The following is a 21,004-nucleotide window of genomic DNA, read 5'->3' on the forward strand; positions in this document are numbered from 1 at the left end:
AACCACTCGAAAACACCCACTTTTAGGCCATGGCTCATTTGTATATACTATTGATAGTGTCACTCATTTGTATACAATAAGTCAGACTCGGTTTTACTTTTTACATAAGTTGCACGACTTTCATATGTTTTTTCCTTCCTACATTATCGTGATTTTTTTCTTAAATTTATTGGAGTAGTGCACTTCCTTAAGCACAGCTTCACCAATATAGTATGCAGTGTTATACTGCATCATTGCATCCCTAAGTGTAGCACCTTGCAAGGTACTACACTCTGGGGTGCAGCAATATAGTGGGGTTATAGCTTTAATATTAATGCTATAACCCCACTCATTTGCCCAAGCTAAAATTCTATTCAAATCTTCATGTAGAGAATTAATAGCATTTCCAAATAATTCTACCTAACTTTGCATCATCAGCAAGCATTTCAAGATTAATTTGATTGGAGGAATCAACCTACACCAAATATCATTAATAAATTGTAAATTGTTAGCCTTACAAAAGATTGTAAGGCTCAAGAACAGAACCCTAAGGCAGGGTTTCTCAAACTTTTTCTACGACGGAACACTTCACAAAACCTGAAATTTTCACGGAACACCTTGGTTATTTTGTAATGTATTAATTAATAATTAATTGGTAATTTGGCTGGTTTTTAATTATTAATTAATACTTGATAATTATTAATTAATAATTAAACATCAAACCATCATTAAATTAATTTCTGCTGATTTTCATTGACATATCCTATTCTGATCAAAAATTTATATTATAAGTACTTATGAGTGAATGCAGACTTTTTCTCCTGTGTGCTGGTAGTTTTCATCTCCTTTTGTACATCCTGGAGATCGCTTTGTATGCTGGTAGTGGATGACTCACTATCTGTTGCGTCATAAACACCTTCAATAAGAGATTTCTTAATACCAAAATTAAACAAAGTCCCTTGTCTCTTATTCATATTAAAATTTAAATCTGCTGGCCTATTACTTTTAAAAAATCATGGCACTATGGTTTCAAAACTTTCACCCTCAAGAAAGTATTCAGTATTACTAGATTTGAGAACTGGATACAGACTACCTTGATCTTCAATTTTAGTCGAAAAATTTTCTTTATCTTTTCCTATGACGAAACACTTCACAAATCCTGAAATTTTAACGGAACACCTTGGTTGTTTTGTAGGGTAGGTAAATATAAATAATAAATAAAATAAATGAATAAATCTAAGCGTTAAGAAAAAACAAACATTTACTGTCAAATGTTAATTATTAAAAACAAAACACATAAAAATAGTAAAATAAACTAGGGTATATACATGTATATTGCAAATTAAGTTCTTAATGACCCCGATGTTTTGGGTCTTTGAATTACAAATTTTTTTGATATCAGGCAAAATATTAGAAAGTTGAATTCTCATATTTGGTGTAACAGCGAGTCTGTTCCTGGACTTTGATTTGGTTGCGGCCTAATATGAAAATCCTGCCTCGCATAAATATGTCGTTGTAAAAGGAAGTGAAACAAAAATAGCTAGTTTTGACACGCTGGGGTACTCTTCTGTTAAATTTGTCCAGCAATCATTTATTGGCAGTTCCTTGTATTTTTGTTTTAAATCAGAGTCACTAATTAAGTCAATTAGATTTTCATAATCACTTGTGCTGAAGCCTGCTGGATTAGCTGTTACTGTAAATGGATTCAGAACCCAGGAATTATCCTCACTGGATTTTGGAAAATATTGCAAAAGGGTTGATTGTAAGTCATGCAAGTGTTCTAAAATTATGTTATAAACTTCTTCATTTACTTTAGAATTTATTTCAGTCAAAAATTCATGCAAGGTGAGAAAACAATCAAAATTATTCTGTTCAACTGTAGAAATCCAAAATTGCAACTTCCTATCAAAAGATGCAATTTTATCTCTGGTATTAAAAATTGTAATATTCTTTCCTTGTAATGATAAGTTAATTTCAATGCACTTTATAAAAATATCTGTCAGATACGCAAGACTCATCAACCATGAAGAATTTCTTAATAATTCAATAAAATTTTGTCCTAAATTATGTGACGTCAAGAAGACAATTAACTCACTACGAAGTTCAAAAAGCCTCAATAATGCTTTTCCTCTGGATAGCCATCTCACTTCAGTATGTAATAAAAGTGTTATGTGCACTACCCATTTCATCGCACAAAAGTTTAAATAATCTGGATTGAAACAGTGGTCAAGATTTTACATAGTTGATCATTTTTACGACTTCATCCAGAATAGTTTTTAAAAATGTAGGAATTCTTTTTGTTACTAGTGCTTGTCTATGCAAAACACAATGACTTTTGGTGACTCTTGTAGCTACTTGCAGGATACATGTTACAACTCCCTTCATCTTTCCTACCATTGCTTGAGCACCATCTGTACAAATATCAATACACTTCTGCCAATCGATTCCCTGTTTTGTAATATAATTATTAATACAGTTGAATATATCTTCTCCGGTAGTTTTTTCTTGTAGATATTTGCACATGAGTAAATATTCTTCAATACTTTTATCAAATATGTAACGAACATATTTGATTAAAGGACTCACTGTATTACACTAGTAATACAGTAAGTCCTGCAATATCTGTAGATTCATCCATTTGCAATGAATATTCACTGCAAAGTTTAAGTCGATGAATTAGCTCATTCTCTATGTCAGCAGAAAGATCTTTGATGCAGTATGAAACAGTATCATTTGATAATTGTATTGCATCTATTTTTTTTTATCAACCTGCTCGTTTAACATGCATGATACAATGTCTTTCACAGAAGGCTTAATGAGCGTCTCACCAATTGTATGAGCTTCACCATGAAGTGCAATGTGGTAACTCATGCGAAAAGATGCCTCCGTTGCATTTTCAGTTGTAGCAATTTCAGCCATTTGAAGTTTAGTTTTTTTTCTAATAAGTCACGTTGTCCCTTAAAAAAATTTATATCTTTTCCTTTGTAATCAGTGTGTTTCATTTCGAAGTGCCTACAAAGTTTAGCTGGAGCCAAAGAACTGTTTACTAGTATTTTATTACATAAAACACACATTGCATCAGGAGCATGTGTATTTCCAATACACGTAAATCCATAATTTAAATAACTTTCATTGTATTTCCGTTTTAGTCTGTTCTTCGATGACTCTTGTTCTTTAATATTAGCTTTTGAAGAAACCACAGTTTGTAATTTCACATATTCTACAATCTATATAACAAGTAGATGTGCCAGCAGAAGTATTTGCTCCTCCTTGTGTTAAAGTTCCTGTCTTTAAGCAAGAATCCATGGGTAATTTTTGAATAATATTCAAATTCCAATAATTGTCAAAGCCATAATAAAAACAAATATAATTGTGTTGTAAAGGTAACTTTAATATGAAAAATAATAAGATTATAAATAAGAAATGTCGAATAATATAAAAGTAAATGAATAATGCAAAATAGTAAAAAAAGACTGCAACACACAAAAGTAAATATGAATTGTAACAATACTTGTAAGAAAAGTAATAAAACTGTGTCAAATAATGTAAAAGCAATTGTAATAAGAATGATTTGATAAAATCTTCAGTAATAAAAATTAAACAGTTCAAAATAAATCAGATATATTAATTAACTTCTTTCACTATGCGTTATTCCCGCTTCCTATGCAGGGTCCACGTGTTACTTAGATGCGACTACTTGTTAGTACTACTCCCAACCGATCTGTCGCCTAGTCTTCCGCTGGGGGGGGGATATATATTTTTTGGCTGCAGAAGCGTATGTTCACAGGCAGGTTTGCTTGCTTGCGCGATGAAAAACGCCAGATAAACTGGCAGAAAAAACCCTACCGCCCGTGTCCAAGACTGGCTAACTTGGCTATACTTGAGGAAGATCCTGAAGTTCCTCACATCTTCAAAAGGAATCGAACCTGGGACACTCCTTCCCCAGACATATGGTTGCAAAGCGCAAAAGCCACCAAGCTAACTGCACGAACAAATCAGATATATTAATTATAAAATTAGTTAAAATAGTAAGAAGAATTCTTTTTTTAAAAGACAAGGGCCGGGTCCGAACAAATTTACTTGTAAATACCTTTCCAAAATTTTTTTAAAGTTCATATATTAACAAAAGTATTAATAATTAATTATGGCATAATCATAAAGAGTATTAGTAAACTTATGTATACAGTGTGGCATGTTGACAAATATAAAATTACATTTAAATTAGTTATCAATCACTGGACTAATGAAATCTTATAGCATGTTGAAGTTTCCTCAGGCAAACATCATTAAATTAATTTGTGCTGATTTTCATTGACATATCCCATTCTGATCACCAAATATATGTAAGTACTTATAATATTATTATAAGTACTTACGAGTGAATGCGGACTTTTTCTCCCGTGTGCTAGTAGTTTTCCCCTCCTTTTGTACATCCTGGAGATCTTTGTAGGCTTGAAGTGGATGACTCACTATCTGTTCCGTCACAAACACCTTCAATAAGAGATTTCTTAATACCAACTTTATTAAAATTAAACAAAGTGCCTTGTCTCTTATTCATATTAGAATTTAAATCTGTATTCCTATTACTTTTAAAAAAATCACGATACTCCGGTTTCAGAACAAGCACTTACACACTGCAATATGAACTTGCGAAGAAAGTATTCAGTATTAATAGATTTGAGAACCGCATACAGACTACCTCGATCTTCAATCTCAGTGGAAAAATTTTCTTTATACTTCCTTGCTGATTGGTCACTGACATTTGCAACACAGATGTTATTTCGTTCAGTTTTGAGAACACGCTGCCCATTGTTGTAATCGGCTTGCAGGCAATTTTTATGATCGATCATAAATGGCGATATTATCTTTCCCGATCGTTGAAACATTTCGATGTGTGAAAATTAACGATAATTCATGAATATTTCCATGTTTAAAAATATGCTGCTTGGTCACTGATATTTGCTACACAGATGTAGCAAATATCATTTCCTTCCGTTTTGAGAACAGAGGATATGCCAGCCATTGTTATAATCTGCTGCAGGCAATTTTTATGACCTGTCATAAACAGCGGTATTCCCTTTCCCAAATGTTGAAAGGTTTCGATGTGTGAAAATTAATGATACATAGATGTTATTAGGTGTTCTGGGTCTGAGCTTTTCGATGTATTCACGAACATTATTCTCCTCAGAATATTTCTACTATAAAATATTTATTCATGAAAAATGCTTAGAAAACTAAAATGACAAATTCCAGAACTTCTCGCGGAACACCTTCCACGGAACACTAGTGTTCTGCGGAACACAGTTTGAGAAACCCTGCCCTAAGTTATGCTACTGGTCATCTTCCTTTTCTGAGACACTACTCCATCATACACAACTTGTTCAATATCAATCAGAAAGCCAATCTTCAATCCATCTAACCAATCTGTTATTCAATTCCTATCTTCTGCAGATTATACCCCAACTGAGGTGGTAATTTATCAAATACCGTTGCATAGTCCAAGACTATTGCTTTAAATGAATCTTCCTTATCTAACATGTTTGTTATCTTATAAAATGTAAGCAGATTGCTAAAACAAGACCTGACCATCATAGAGAATACTATGTCCATCAATCCAATTCTGTATTCTATTAGGAATGGAATACAAGATCTTTTCACTCCTTAGGAATCTTTCCCACTGCCAGACTTTCATTAAATAACAAGGTCAAGGGCACAGCTAATTATTTTGCACATTCCTTAAAAATATATAGCAAAATGCCATCCATTCCCACAACCTTATTAACATCTAAGCAACACTTGATGCACAACTGATTCGTTAGCATCTAATTCTTCTATATGCTTCCTTTATGCATGGTTTATATACATATATATATATATCCCACACACAAGAAGTACAAGAACCTACAGCACATCAATGCCATGTGTGAGGTGCAGATAAAAATTGAGAAAGAAGAAACATATTGACATTCTTAAAAAGCTCTAGGTTAAAACTGTTGGGAAACACATCATGGGAAAGTTTGTTTCTGAGGATAGAGGCAGATAGAATAAATGAGGAAGAGGAGAAGCAGGTATAATGATTTTGCAGCTGTACTATAAAGGGACGTTGGACAGCTGCTACTCTTTTAATAAGCCAAAAGGCTATTTTACCAGCAAAATTGTTAATAGAAAAAACATAGAAAAAAATTAAAACATAAAGGGATTTACCATCCCCCTTTCTACTAGCTGCTACTCTTGTTTTAACAGGCCTAATAGCAAGTGAAGGAATAATGTTTGCCAATTCACTGGAGCAGTGACCATGGAAATACCAGAAGAGATACAGAGCAGAAACAATGTGTCTGTGAGATGAAGTGAGGATGAAGTGACCTTGTGAGGGAACAGTCATCTATGAGCCAGAGTGTTCTTCTCTGGATAGCATCAAGAATTTTAATTTTAAAGAGGTTTTAGGTGAACCATCCCAAATGTGTAAACAGTTTATACTGGTATAAATGCTGAACAGCAACATTTATACCAGCATGATATAAACTGATAAAGCGATCATACATATAACTCCACTGTCCTTTGCTATAGTCACTTTGTTACCTTGTTACCATAACTATCCCCCAGTGTTACCCTTCCATATTTATTTTTCTTCTTGCTTACCACACAGCAGAAAATTCCTTTGGATTATGTTTGAACTGACTGGCCAATGTCCTCTCACATTCTACTTTTTCTACCATGTTTGTTGCTGAAATTTCTGGCCTTCAGAATTATATTCCTTATGCATCTGTTCACTGCTGTACCTCTTCATAGCATCTTTTTAACCCCACATTGCTTGAGTTCAATATGCATCCATTTCACTCTTACTAGAGTAAGAGTGAAATGAATGCACTTACACTTAACTCTTAGGATGCAATTATTTATTGCTTGTGTCAGCTACTTATTTCTCATGCACTGTCAATATCTTTTCTGCAAAGCTCATCAACCCAATATACTGCTGCTAGTTGACTACAGAAAAATTTCTCATCATAACCTACCTTATAGTTACACATACGTACCTTCTTGATGATGACAACCTTTTTCTGTTTGACTACCTTCCAAATCAATACCTAATACACACTCTCACTGACAAGTGGCAGTGCTAATACTTAATTCACAACCGCATCCTGTAAAAATGTCCCCAAAACCAACAAAAAAACATCATGTTGCTTCCATCACATGCTGCTTAAGATAGTTATCCCCTCAGTAAACTCAACAAATTCACTCTCCTTGTTACCATACACTCTCCCTTCCTCCCAACCCATATTCCTATAATTAAACTCCTCCATTTGGATCACTATCCTTTTACTTGCCCAACTAATTTATCAAAACATTTCACAATCATTGCTCTCCATATTCTCTAGTCTATAACATCTTATTAAATATACTATTCTATTAATTTCAAATTCACACCACCAAACAACTTAAAAATTTTCATAAGAACTAATAATGTTCCCTTAAATTTTTTCCAGCCATGTGCACATGAAAAATATTTTACATGCATGTTTCCAGTCTCAAACTCAATGTGTGTGTGTGTGCTAAAGTAATATATACACACATATATATATGAAAAAATTAGTTTGAATGACTATAACACCAAGAATAAAAAGAATAAAGTTTAATGCTGAGATACTACTAGTTTCGTTGAACAAAATTCAACTTCTTCAGGTATCAAAGACAAAGAATTATGTAAAATAACAGAGACATAATAAAATTACATCAACAGAACTAATATAAAAGACCGAAGTACAGTTTAAAACAGGAATGCATCCTGGAATTCCAATTAAAGTTGACTACATGTGAGAGTTGTCACGAGAGCGCCAGTATTGGACAGTGGCAATGTGTGCATCAGAAAGATTATAGCTAAGGCTGTTGTTTATATGGGATGAATCAAGGGATATTTCTTTAGATTCGACTATCTTCCTTTCAAGCTCATCATAACACCTATGAATATTAGAAGTTTGCAGCCAGTCTACAAGGTGTTGAAGGCCTTCATCCGAGTTAATAGAGAAGAGAACGTGGCTTGAAAGAGCACTGGCCCTGGTCCTATTGTAGGATATGTCTCTTCTGTGTTCCTCAATACGTAAAAGGATAATTTAGCCATCTGACCGTAATATGGTTTGCCACATTCACACAAGATCTTGTAGACTCCTGGATACTGGAGAGTGAGGTGTTTTATTTTAGGCCTACTTAGTACTGATCAAAGTTTTGGAAATGTAGTGAAACAATTTCTAATGTTGAATTACCGAAGAATTTCGAGCTCATTAGTGCACATGAAAAATTAGAATATTAGAGGGTTGCGGCCAGTCTACGAGGTGTTGAAGGCCTTCATCCGAGTTAACAGAAGAGAACGTGGCTTGAGAGAGTGCTGGCCCTTGTCCTATTGTAGGACATGGTGATATATTCTTTTTGATATATTCCTTCAAGACTTCGAAGAAAAGGCGATAAATTCCTCTACACTGAAACCCAAAATCTGGTACTGTTATATAGATGATGTATTCCTCATTTGGGAATACGGTTTAAATAACCTCAATATTTTTCTAGACAATCTCAACAAGTTTCATGAGAATATCAATTTCACCTACGAACTGGAATCCAACAACTGTCTTTCCGTTTTGGACTGATAACATCAAAATCTCTATTTTTAGAAAACCAACACATACAGACAGATACTTCACGCTTCTTCCCATCACTACCCTCTGCAGAAATTTGGAATTATTTCAACCCTTGCACATTGCGCCAGATCTTTACTAACAGATGAAACAGAGATTGAAAATGAGCTTAATTTACTAAAAAGGACTTTTGTCAACAATGGTTTCTCTCTTAAGAAAATTGATAAATTTATCTCTCACCATCGTTCTCCTACTATTGAAGATTCTTCTTCCCCAAGAGCATTCATATCTTTACCATACATCAGCTGTCTCTCCCCAAAACTGGTGAAAATTCTTAGGAAATTCAACATTTGAAATTGTTTCACTACGTTTCCAAAACTTTGATCAATACTAAGTAGACCTAAAATAAAACATCTCCCTCTTCAGTATCCAGGAGTCTACAAGATCTTGTGTGAATGTGGCAAACCATATTACGGTCAGACGGCTAAATTATCCTTTTACGTATTGAGGAACACAGAAGAGACATATCCTACAATAGGACCAGCTCTCTCTCAAACCACGTTCTCTTCTCTATTAACTCGGATGAAGGCCTTCAACACCTCATAGACTGGCCGCAACTATCTAATATTCATAGGTGTTATGATGAGCTCGAAAGGAAGATAGTTGAATCTAAAGAAATATCCCAAAGATAGTTGAATCTAAAGAAATATCCCTTGATTCATCCCATATAAACAACAGCCTTAGACTGGCCGCAACCTTCTAATATTCTAATTTTTCATGTGCACTAATGAGCTCAAAAGGAAGACAGTCGAATCTAAAGAAATATCCCTTGATTCATCCCATATAAACAACAGCCTTAGCTACAATCTTTCTGACATACACATTGCCACTGTCCAATACTGGCGCTCTCGTGACAACTCTCGTGTCAACTTTAATTGGAATTCCAGCACGCATTCTTGTTTTAAATTGTACTTCGGTCTTTTATATTAGTTCTATTGATGTAATTTTATTATGTTTCTGTTATTTTACATAATTCTTTGTCTTTGATACCTGAAGAAGTTGAATTTTATTCAAAGAAACTAGTAGGTATCTCAGCATTAAACTTTATTCTTTTTTATTCTCGGTATTATAGTTATTCAAACTAATTTTTTCATAACATTATCTACCGAGTAAATATGTACACATATACACACATTTTAACAAAAATAATTTATATGACTTATATAGCCAAATGATAAAACAAAAAATAACTATTTCCAAAGGCACTACTAGTTTTTCAACTTTCTAGAAGACTTCATAATTTTTTCCGATGAAGTCTTCTAGAACTATAACTAAAAAATACCGGCATTTTATACGAAATACCGGCATTTCAGAAAAAATAGACAGAACACTACACAAATACAACATCAAAACCACCTTCAAGTCCCCCCCCCGACAAAATTAAGACACCTACTCAGTTCTTCCAAAGATCCTCTTCCACAACTAGCCCACCCAGGGATTCACAAATACAATGCACATGTAACCTACCATACACAGGGGAAATAGGGCGAACCAACCTAATTAGGAAGGAGAAACATAAATGACACATTAAATACCTCTATTTTGGAAAAATCAGCCTTTCAGACCACGCACTCAAAACATACCAATTTCCTACACCTCACCAAAACCTGGTTCAAGAGGAAATTTAAAGAAGCATGAGAAATGCTCAAACACAATCCTAACCTGAACAAAAATGATGGTCCAACCATTCCAAGAATGTGGAGGATCCATATGCAACTAGAACAAGCCAAAGAAAAATCTCAATACAAGAAGACTAGGTGAATTTTTTTTTTTTTTTTTTAACATTCAATAGCAACTTGAACTGTATAAGTCCAGAGGAAAATTTTAGTACAGCAACTTTAGTATAGCAAGCACCCGGCTAGCTCAGTCAGTAGAGCATGAGATTCTTAATCTCGGGGTCGTGGGTTCGAGCCCCACGTTGGGCGCAATATTTTAGCACGAGCCTGTGTAGCTCAGTGGATGTGGCGTTTGCACACCACGGCGCTTGGCCGCAAGAAGGAATATTTGGTTTCGAGTCTAGTCGGCGACTAGAGGAAATTCTTCTATGCCTTTGAGAGTTGCCCGCTAGAGGGCCAGATGGATGGTTGTGTTTTCAGAGAGCTCCCGAAAGCTAAGTACAATTTTGAGTAAAAATTAGAATATAGGTTAAAATCATAACGTGATATTGCCTAATTCTGGTAGCTTGTTGTGTCTGTGGGATTTTGGTGTGAATTACATTATTTAATTTAGTATATAACGTTACGTTTCATAGATTTGAATATGGCGCCAATGCGACGTAAGATAATGGTGTCCAAAAATACGACGGCATTGTTCAAAAACTATAATGTGAGAGAGTTTGTCCAATGTGACGTGTGTGGGATGTATGCATTCCCGAATGAGGCTGGAATTTGGATTGAAAGTGATAGTGGTAGGAGAATGTGCAGAAAGTGTAAGCAAAGTGAGGAGTTGAAGTATGTGTCAGGTAGTGAGATAGTTATGGTTGAAGAAAGCCAGAATTGTCAGAATGTGAGTGAAAATAGTGGCTTGATAGAGAATTGCGATGTACAAGATGGCAATGAGAGCGGTGATCTAAGAAAGAGTGAAAGCAACCATACTGAGAGAGAAAATGGTTTAAATTATAAAAATAATGAGTAATTATTTGTAGGAAGTGAGATCGCTAGGTTGCGTGCAGTGATACAAAATGCGCAGCGGCAATTAGAGCACCTGCAAAACTCTTTCCAGAGTGATTCGGCTAACGTAAAAAAACAGTGCAAGAATGAGAGAGTTTCTGAAAAGAAGGAAAGAGTGTTGTATGGTGACTCGTTATTAAGAGGGGTGATAGATGGCAGTGTAACTAAATCGTACTACCCGGGTGCGAAATTTAAGGATGTAAGTGAGAGTATTAGAGTGCAAAAACAGAGGGTGAAAGAATTAATAATTGTGGCAGGTACGAATGAATTGAAAGGTGATAAATTTTTTATGAGAGAGGACTTGAAAGTATTGTTAAAGGTAGCGAAAGAAAAGAGTGACAGAGTTAGAATGGTTAGTCTGTTGCCGCGGTATGACAGAGAGGAGTTTAGGAGGAGGGCCATAATCGCAAATGACATTATGCGTAGGTTATGCAGACGGTGTGGTGTGGAATTCGTGGACGTGTGGAATGAGTTTGAAGGGCGAAAGGACTTATACAAGATGGATGGCCTGCATTTGAATGGACTTGGTGTGCGGAGACTGGAAAGAGTGTTGCTGAATGAAGTGAAAATGGATGTGCAAAATCAGGGAAACTAGAACTACAAAGGATGGGGGGGGGGAATGGATATGCAGACATCAGTGAGACAAATGAGTGTAAGAATGTATATAATGTACCCGAGCCAGCACTAAGGACAAAAAATGGGAATGGGCCATTTAGAATAACGCATCAATATAGGGGTGGGACTAAGGGATCACTACATTTCATGTATACTAATGCCAGGAGTATTAGGAACAAGAAGGAAGAATTTTTGGCCTTGATTGGCTCTTCCTGGCCACAGGTTATTGGCATTAGTGAAACATGACTGACGGAAGAAGATATAGTTAGTGGGATAGAATGTGTAGGTTATAGTGTGTTTAGGAGGGACAGAGAGAATAAAATGGGGGGAGGGGTATTACTGATGATAGCCGATGAACTGCAGCCAAGGAGAATTGAAGTTATATCACAGGATAGTGAAAGGAGCTCATTTGAGGCTATTTGGTATGAGATTGAGACTGGCAGAATAAAATATACAGTTGGGTGCTGCTATAGACCATGTGATGGAAGAGATGGTGGAGATAGTATGCATAGGGAAATTGATGAAATGAGTGGAAGGAAAGTAATTATTATGGGGGATTTCAACTATGGTAACATTGATTGGAAGGAGGAGAGGACACATGTGAGGAAGGCAAAGGATTTTATTCAATTATTAAGGATCTATATGATATATATAATGATTACATGCTGTCTCAGATTAACTATCTGAGACAGCATGTAATTGAAAATACTAGGGGTGTGAGAGTGCTTGACCTGATAATAGCATCTGAGAATTTGACTGTAATGAATATGACCATGTTGCCACCTATTGGTGAGAGTGATCATAAGGTCTTGACCTGGGAGGTGGCTAAAGGTGTGGAATTTTCGATTAAGACAGGGTATATGTGGAATTACCGTGCTGGCAAGTATGACAAGCTTAGGAGATTGCTTGGATCAGTGCCATGGCATGTACAACTGCAAGGGCTGGACGTCGATAGAGCATGGGAAGTGGTCAAGGAGCATTTACAGGAGGTAATGGCTGATTGTATACCTAGGGTCCGAATAGTAAAACAAGTATGGGTTAAATAGATGAATAACACCATTAAGCTTGAGCTGCAAAAAAAAGAAACAACTGTGGAGAGAATTTAAAGAAAGGGGTGACCTGCAGGTACACGAACGGTATAAAGTGCAGGCCAGAAAGGTAACGAGTGTAGTAAAAAAAGCAAAAGTGGATTATGAAAGGAAACTAGCTTTGCAAGCAAAAGAGAATCCCAAACAGTTCTTTCAATATGCTGCAAGCAAGAAAAAAACTGTACACGGCAAAATGATTTTAAGGAATGACGATGGTAAGGAGGTCACTGAATCAGTCGATATAGTGGAGTTACTGAGCGCGCACTTTGCAAAAGCATATCATCCAGGTGGTGACATTGAAAAAATGAAGGAACCATTAGTTTATACGGGAATAGTGATGAATGAAGTGGAGGTGACTAGTCTATTACAGAACCTTAATGTGAACACATCTATGGGATTGGATGGTATACCGGCACGGGTCTTGCGTGAAGCAGCTAAAGAATTATCCGTGCCCTTGACCATGTTGTTTAATCTGAGTCTCAGGTCTGGTTTAGTCCCAAAGGTGTGGAAAGAAGGGAAAATAGTTTCACTGCATAAAGGAGGATCCAAGACTACGGTTGCAAATTACCGCCCGATCAGCATATCAGGAGTCGCTGTCAAGGTCTTAGAGAAAGTAGTCAAGGGAAAAATACAGGAATGGATTGATGAAAACGAGATACTGTACAGGGGACAGCATGGCTTTGTGAAGGGTAGATCACGCTTTAGTAACTTGGTCAAGTTTTATAACAAGGTGACGGCTGAACTGGATAAGGGAAATGGGTTTACAGTGATACTGCTGGACCTGGCAAAGGCGTTTGACAGGATACCACATGGAATACTAATCCGTAAACTACAATATATGGGAATGGATATAGGGTTGGTGAGATGGATAGGTGGTTGGTTGATGGAGAGATATCAAAGAGTAGTTTATTCAGGAGTAGAGTCCAAAAGATGGCCTGTGACTAGTGGTGTGCCGCAGGGTTCTGTTCTTGGACCACTGCTGTTTAACCTGTTCATTAACGATATAGGGAAGGATCTAAGTGGAACAATTCAGTTGTTCGCTGATGATGCAAAGTTGGGTAGGGCAATAGTGAATGCAGAAGATGTCAAAGTCTTGCAGGATGACTTAGATAGATTGGAGTTCTGGGCTAAGGAGAATGGATGTCAATTTAATGTGACAAAATGTAAGGTTATGGGGTGAAAAGATTAGCAGCAGTATACCACATTGGTGGAACTGTACTCCAAGAGATTGATGAGGCCAGGGACTTGGGAGTGTTGGTGGATAAGGAGATGAAGTTTAGGGGGCACATTGCAAAAGTAGCTAAATCAGCTCATCAACTCACTTGGTTGTTGAAAAATACCTTGACGAGCAGAGACAAGCAAGTTATTGTACCTCTGTACCGAACCTGGGCAAGAGTGTGATTAGCAGGGGTGTTAGAGCTGGGTTCTTTACTTTTAGAGTGGTAAATGAGTGGAATAAGCTGCCAGAGTCTGTTGTGGGTGCTATGACGGTGAACGAGTTCAAGACAAGGTATGATAGATACTGTGAGAATGTAATCGCATAGTTGTGTGGACATGATGTTTAGGGCCTCCCTTGATGAGTCTAAGGACTCCTGGAGTCGCCCGAAATAATAATAATAATAATAATAATAATAATAATAACCTGATCTGTACAAATCCAGAAGAAAATCTTAGTACAGGAGGACTTGAGCAGGATTTATTGTATTTTTTTTACCACTAGAGGTCAGGCTAAGTAAAAGATCAATTAACAGCGTAGATTGAATTTACCTTTGTAGAGTGCAAGAGCATGTAGATGATGACCTCAATACGAGTGCAAGAGCATGTGGATGATGATCTCAATACAGGGGTCGAAATGTCAATTGTTATTTTATTAATAATAAGTAAAATAATCTATTTAAATTATACATATTTGGTCATGAAATACTTAAAAATGAGACTTTTTGTGGTTATGAGACCATCAGTACTTTATTAATATAATCCTGCCTACCAGTTTCGCTAGCAACTGTCTAGCTTTGTCAAGGCTGAACGGCACACACAAAAAAATATGAAAGAATACAGAAACGTTGCTAACAGTTAGGCAGTTAAGTTTGAAACTATGTGTGACAATGCATGCATGTGTTGAGAAGCTTCAGTCAGTATCATGGATATGTGTTGTATGCACATGCGTTACATGATTTTTCGCGTATTGTAGTTCCGTTAAACTGAGTGAGTTGATTAAGTTTTTCCATATATGTTTCAGTATGGCACCCTGATTTCTGTTGAGGTTGTTACCTGTTCTTAATACCACTGCCGCTTCCTTGAAAATTCTGTAACCGCAATCATCATCATCCAAATACAGCATAGAGCTATTTTCCCAGTCAATTGCATGGTTGGAAGTTGCAAAGTGATGTGCTAAGCCCGAGAGACTGTCCTGTTGTGACTGACATCCCCAACATGCTCCTTCTCTCTGATTTCCAGGCTTCTTGAAGTTTGCCCAATATATGAAAGGCCACACGTACAAGTACCGATGGTCTCATAACCACAAAAAGTCTCATTTTTAAGTAAAATAATCATTTCAACACGTGTGTTTTGTGTCCCTAAATTCATAAATATGAATGCTAATCATCGTATAACCTTAAAAGAAATAAGTAAGACAGCAGATTTCGGTAATTTCCTAATTTAAAAAAATTAATACAAGATAATAATCAGGAATTATATAAGATTGATGATGCAATAATATTTCCCATTAAGGAGATAACCGAAGGCCATCATATCTGTTTAGGTTTGGTTGGTTTACATAAAAAGGCCTCACAGCTCTTTGTATAACTGCTCTAAGGAATCCACTTTTATGTAACAGTTTAGTTTTCTTCCAGAGAATCCTATGTTTAGTTGAGATGGCATGTTCTGCTAAGCCATGATATCTGGTAACATGAATCGCTCGGGTTCATGATACAAGATATAATATATGATTTAGGTTCCTCATGACAGACAACTGCTGATCTGCCAGACTGCCCAAAGTAAGATAACCAAGAGTAACAAAGGATCTGGTACCTGGAAAGCTGACTGGAAAAGATGGAAATTCCTTTGACTGGAAATTTCTTTAATATATGGAAGTGGAATTTGAAAGATATCTTCAGGAGATCTAAAGACTAGTAGACTGAAGCTGTTGAAAGCTTTCATGATAAATTACTCATTAAAGACATATTTGAAAAAGGCAGATTTGATATTTGATATAATTCAATTCTTGCTATAAAAGAGCTTAAGCAGAACATAAGAGCACAATGTATCATCATCATCAAATTCCTGATATGTACCCTCAAGGGGTGTACAGGATACTACATGAAAAACTTACATCATTGCTTGTTAGTGATATAATTTTATCATTGTTTTACCAGTTTGATTACCTGTGGATGTAGAGAATCTTCTCATAAGCATTTGGTCATTTTACTGTAGTGGGTGAGAATAGTAACCAACTAAAATGAAGTGGAAACTTTCATTAACTCCATTAGCAATGCAAAAAATTTTATGCACTCAGATTATGAATCAGTTCATAATCAAAGTACTCATTGAATTGCTTATATTAAGAAATATTGTTATTAAACATTACCGCCATGAAGTTCAAACATTTATCATGCTGTCCACTACACCCTCTAATCTACCTCTACCACCACTCCATGCTACCTGATCTGCATCATATCATCATCTGCAGATTCTGCCTGCAAACACTTTTTCTCTGTTAATTATATGAGTTCTCTGGCCAGTTGGCCTGTTTTGCACAAAGAAAAGCTTACATTTTTGGGAGAAATAATGCCGCTACCTTAGTAGACCATTTAACTCACTTTCAATTCATAAAATACTCTTCTAATGCATCCTTGATGAAATTTGAACTTGCATATTTCCAACCAAAGAACACTATCATAACCCACTTAGTTGTGTTTTTATGCAAATAAATTTTACTTCATCCAGTGAATAGAAAAATTATTTTTTTATTTATTTAACAGTCCTATTCAACAAAAAGGTTGTAAACCTGTAGCACATGTACTATGTATGAGCTCTACATGTCTTGGAAATTTTGTTCTGTAGAAAAAGATGACAGTAACACATTTTCAAACCACTTATACCTCAAAATCACCTACTGCATAAATATATGAATACTTGCCAGAGGACTGAAACTCACAGCCTGTAGATAGGAGAGCAAAAATGTTATTTCATCTATATGGAAGTGTGGGGTTCCCCCCCTCCTCCTGGAAATATGCATTTTTCATTTTGCAAAATATACCATTAACAGACATTTGCTTCACCCATAACTCCAAATAGATAAAATAGCTATCTGATAAACCACCACAGGCTAGCATTACACCATAAAAATGATTTATGTTTAAATATTATCAGTTATAAATAAATATGTGGTCATTGGTAGAAGGAAGAAATCAAAGAAATTATTATGCAGAAATATTGTATCAGTCCGTAAAAGAAATATCAATAATTATTATTTTATTGTAAATGAATTAATGAAACAATAATAATATATTTTTCTCTGAAAAATATTATTTCTGCATCGATTCAGTTCTCAAGATCTTCGTGGATCTTGCTCTCACTGAGGAGACCTCAATAAATGTTTAAATTTGTCTGGGTCTGAAAAAAAATGTCTGAAAGGAAGTTGCTTTTCATTATGGGATACTAGAACAATTTGATGTGAAATTATATGCCTCTATATGTAGGTTGCCTAGTCATAAAGATATTTTGCACATATTTTTATGACTAGGCACATATTTCACCCAAGCTTTGTTTGCTCACACTTAGATAAATGATTAAGCAAGAATATAATTTCTTGTCTATTATAATAAATTTATCATAAACTTTATTCACTATTTATTGCAACTGTTGATGTCATTGTATCTTTTTGATTAACAAAATGAATGTTACTATGAAATTATTGTACTTTGTGATGAAAGAAAAGCAGAAAGATGGTCATATGCCACTCACTTATCATTTGGAATAAAGTCTGTGACACCTGCAAGCAGATTCATAATATATAGTTGTAATGGTAAAATGATGAAAATTTATTTATCACTAGGTTAGACTATAATAGATTTAGTTTAATCCTTTATCCCAGTGAGAGCAAACAAAGTTTGCGCCTTGGTGTTGCACTACTTACTGGATAAGATAGTACAACACTATATTTAGTCCTGAAGATATTTTCAGGCGCAAACTTTGTTTGCTCTCACTGGGATAAAGGATTAAACTAAATCTATTATAATGGTAAAATGAGTTTTCGCACTTCATTTGGAAAAATCCAAGTTAGAATCCTGGCTAAGAACTATTAAGGGTTTTTCAGTTGAAGGTGAGAACCATTTTCATGTGGAAGTGGTAGGATTTTTCATCCCTCACTGCCTAGAGAAAAATGGTTCTTTAGTAGGTTGCCAAGGTAGTTATTAAAATAAAAAAAATAAAAAAAAAAAATTAAAAAAAAATCCAAATTTCCTTTGCAAGATCTAAGTTTGAATCCTGTCTAGGACATGGAAAACTTTTACAAGGCTTTTCACTTGTAGGTGAATTAGCCTAGCCATTCATCAAACTGGCAGAGGTTTTCATGGCACATACCCCACCTACACAGATAAACCTTGAGTTTTCCAATTATAGGAAGATTTCAGAGTATCACAACTAACTTGAAACCAATATTCCAACATCATACTCAGCCTATGCTGTGGCTTGCAACAATCGCACCATTCTCAAATGACAGTTTAGCCTATTGGTGTTTTGCCAAGGCTGTTGGATGTAATTTGAAATTTCTGCCCTTTCATGCTTCAACTTCTCACACATCTAGATGGTATTCATTTTACACAATTTAAGGAAATTACAACCATGTTAGAAATAATTACACTTTAATTTCCTGACATTTTGATCTTCACATTATGGTCATCATCTGGAATATACACACACATATATACAGAGACAAGCTATATTACATTTCAAACAGTATGCCGAAGAGACAATGATTTGATCAACTAGATCAGGACTTAAACTTTCTCCACTCGTGACCCCTTTCCGCTCGAGAAATTTTTACACAAGAGAAAGTTTCCCTGACTGATTTTCATTCATATCCCTCTCATCTCTACTTTTGTTTGCACTACTCACTCTGCCCTGCCAAAATCACTTCTTCACCTTTGTATCCACTTCTTGCCCTTCCACAACCTGCTTCTCAATCTCCAACTCTTAGCAAACAACGGTCACTCCAAATATCCAATTTAGTGAATCTACAAAACCTCTACCACAATAAAAGCTGTTATAGAAAATCACTCAAAAATGAACTAAAAAAGTTAAACACAGCTACTACCATCGATGATGCTAATGAAATATTAACAAAATCTATCTTGAATTGTGCACTAGAAACAGGAGGTGTAAAAAGGCACCAAAGGGAGGAAAAATTAAGACAGGAAACCTTAGATCTGATGAAGAAAAGAAGAGATATGAAAAGAGATTTGAATGACGCCAATAAAATAGAATATGCAGAAATTTGTAAAACAATACGTAAAAGGATGTAAAAGGATGAAACATGAACTTAGATCATATAATACTAGGAAAATTAAAGAAACAATAGAAAACAATAGTAATATGAAGGTCCTAAGATGAATATTATCAGTTGGAACAAAGGAAATAGCAGCTGTAAGAGGAAAAAATGGTGAACTTCTAAAAAATAGAGATACAATAATCAAAAGAATTCAGGAATTTTATACCGAACTCTATGAAGACAAACACCATGACATCCAAGAATCATCTATGGATAAATCAAGTGAGGAAGAACATGATGCCCCTGAGATCTTACAAGGCAAAGTGGAAATGGCACTGCGAGAAATGAAGAATGGAAAGGCCCCAGGAGAAGACGGAATTATGGTAGAATTCTTAAAACTGGGAGGAAGCCCTGTCATCAAACAACTGACTAAACTCTTTAATAAATGCCTAAAACAGAGAAAAATTCCAAAAAATTGGAACAATTCACTTCTAATATTAATGTTTAAAAAAAGGCAATAAGGAAGAAATTAAAAACTACAGACCTATAAGTCTACTCCCACCATATATAAAATTTTCATTGAAAAACAGTTCATTGAAAAATATTGATTTTTCAATGAGCTGTCTTAATGTGTGAATATGGTATAAAAATTATAAATAATAGAATAAAATCTAAACTAGAGGGAATGCAATCCTGTGAACAAGCTGGATTTAGAAAGATTTACAATACTTTGGACCATATTCACACATTAAGACAGCTCATTGAAAAATCAAATGAATACAATAAACCCTTATGTCTGGCTTATATAGACTACATTTGATTCAGTTAAAACATCTGCAACACTAAAAGCTCTTGAAACCCAGGGAACTGAGAAACCATATATTGAAACACTAAAACATATTTACAATAATGCAACTTCCATAATTAAATTATATAAAAACAGTGAAAAGTTCCCAATACAAAAAGACATCTGGCAAGGAGATATTATATCACCAAAACTATTTACAGCTGCATTAGAAGTCTTTAGAAGCCTTGATTGGGAAACAAAACGAATAAACAAAAATGGGGAAAGGTTGCATCATCTGAAATTTGCAGATGATGATGTCCTAATAACAGATAATCTGGAAGATCTGGAAGGCTAAATCAGCTAAATGAAGCTTCCAGAGTAATTGGATTAAAAATAAAAGAGAAAAAACAAAAATAATGATGAATAAATATATTAACCATAGAACTGTCAAAGTTGAAAACCATGAAATAGAACAAGTTACCTCATATGTGTATTTGGGCCAATTGTTATCCTGCAAGGAGTGCCAAAGAAAAGAGATTGAACAAAGAATTCACCTTGGATGGATGGTTTATGGGAAAATGAAAGACACATTCAGAAGTGACATCCCTATGAGTCTAAAGAGGAAAGCTTTTGACAGTGCATACTTCCTGTCCTAACATATGGAGGAGAAACATGAACTTTAACAGAGG

The 21,004-nt window shown here is 35.3% G+C and overlaps 1 protein-coding gene and 1 non-coding gene across 5 annotated transcripts in view; one reads left to right on the forward strand and one right to left on the reverse strand.

The window, feature by feature from the left end:
- Positions 1–21,004, reverse strand: part of LOC150103503 (TBC1 domain family member 31) — a 449,146-nt gene that overhangs the window by 358,236 nt on the left and 69,906 nt on the right. The window lies entirely within an intron of this gene.
- Positions 10,519–10,591, forward strand: TRNAK-CUU (transfer RNA lysine (anticodon CUU)). The gene has a single exon. It is a non-coding gene; the product is annotated as a tRNA-Lys (tRNA).

This window comes from Typopeltis vanoorti, chromosome 9 (genome assembly GCF_054136105.1).
Source record: "Typopeltis vanoorti isolate ZY-2024b chromosome 9, IOZ_Tvanoo_1.0, whole genome shotgun sequence".
Taxonomy (NCBI): Eukaryota; Metazoa; Arthropoda; class Arachnida; order Uropygi; family Thelyphonidae; genus Typopeltis; species Typopeltis vanoorti.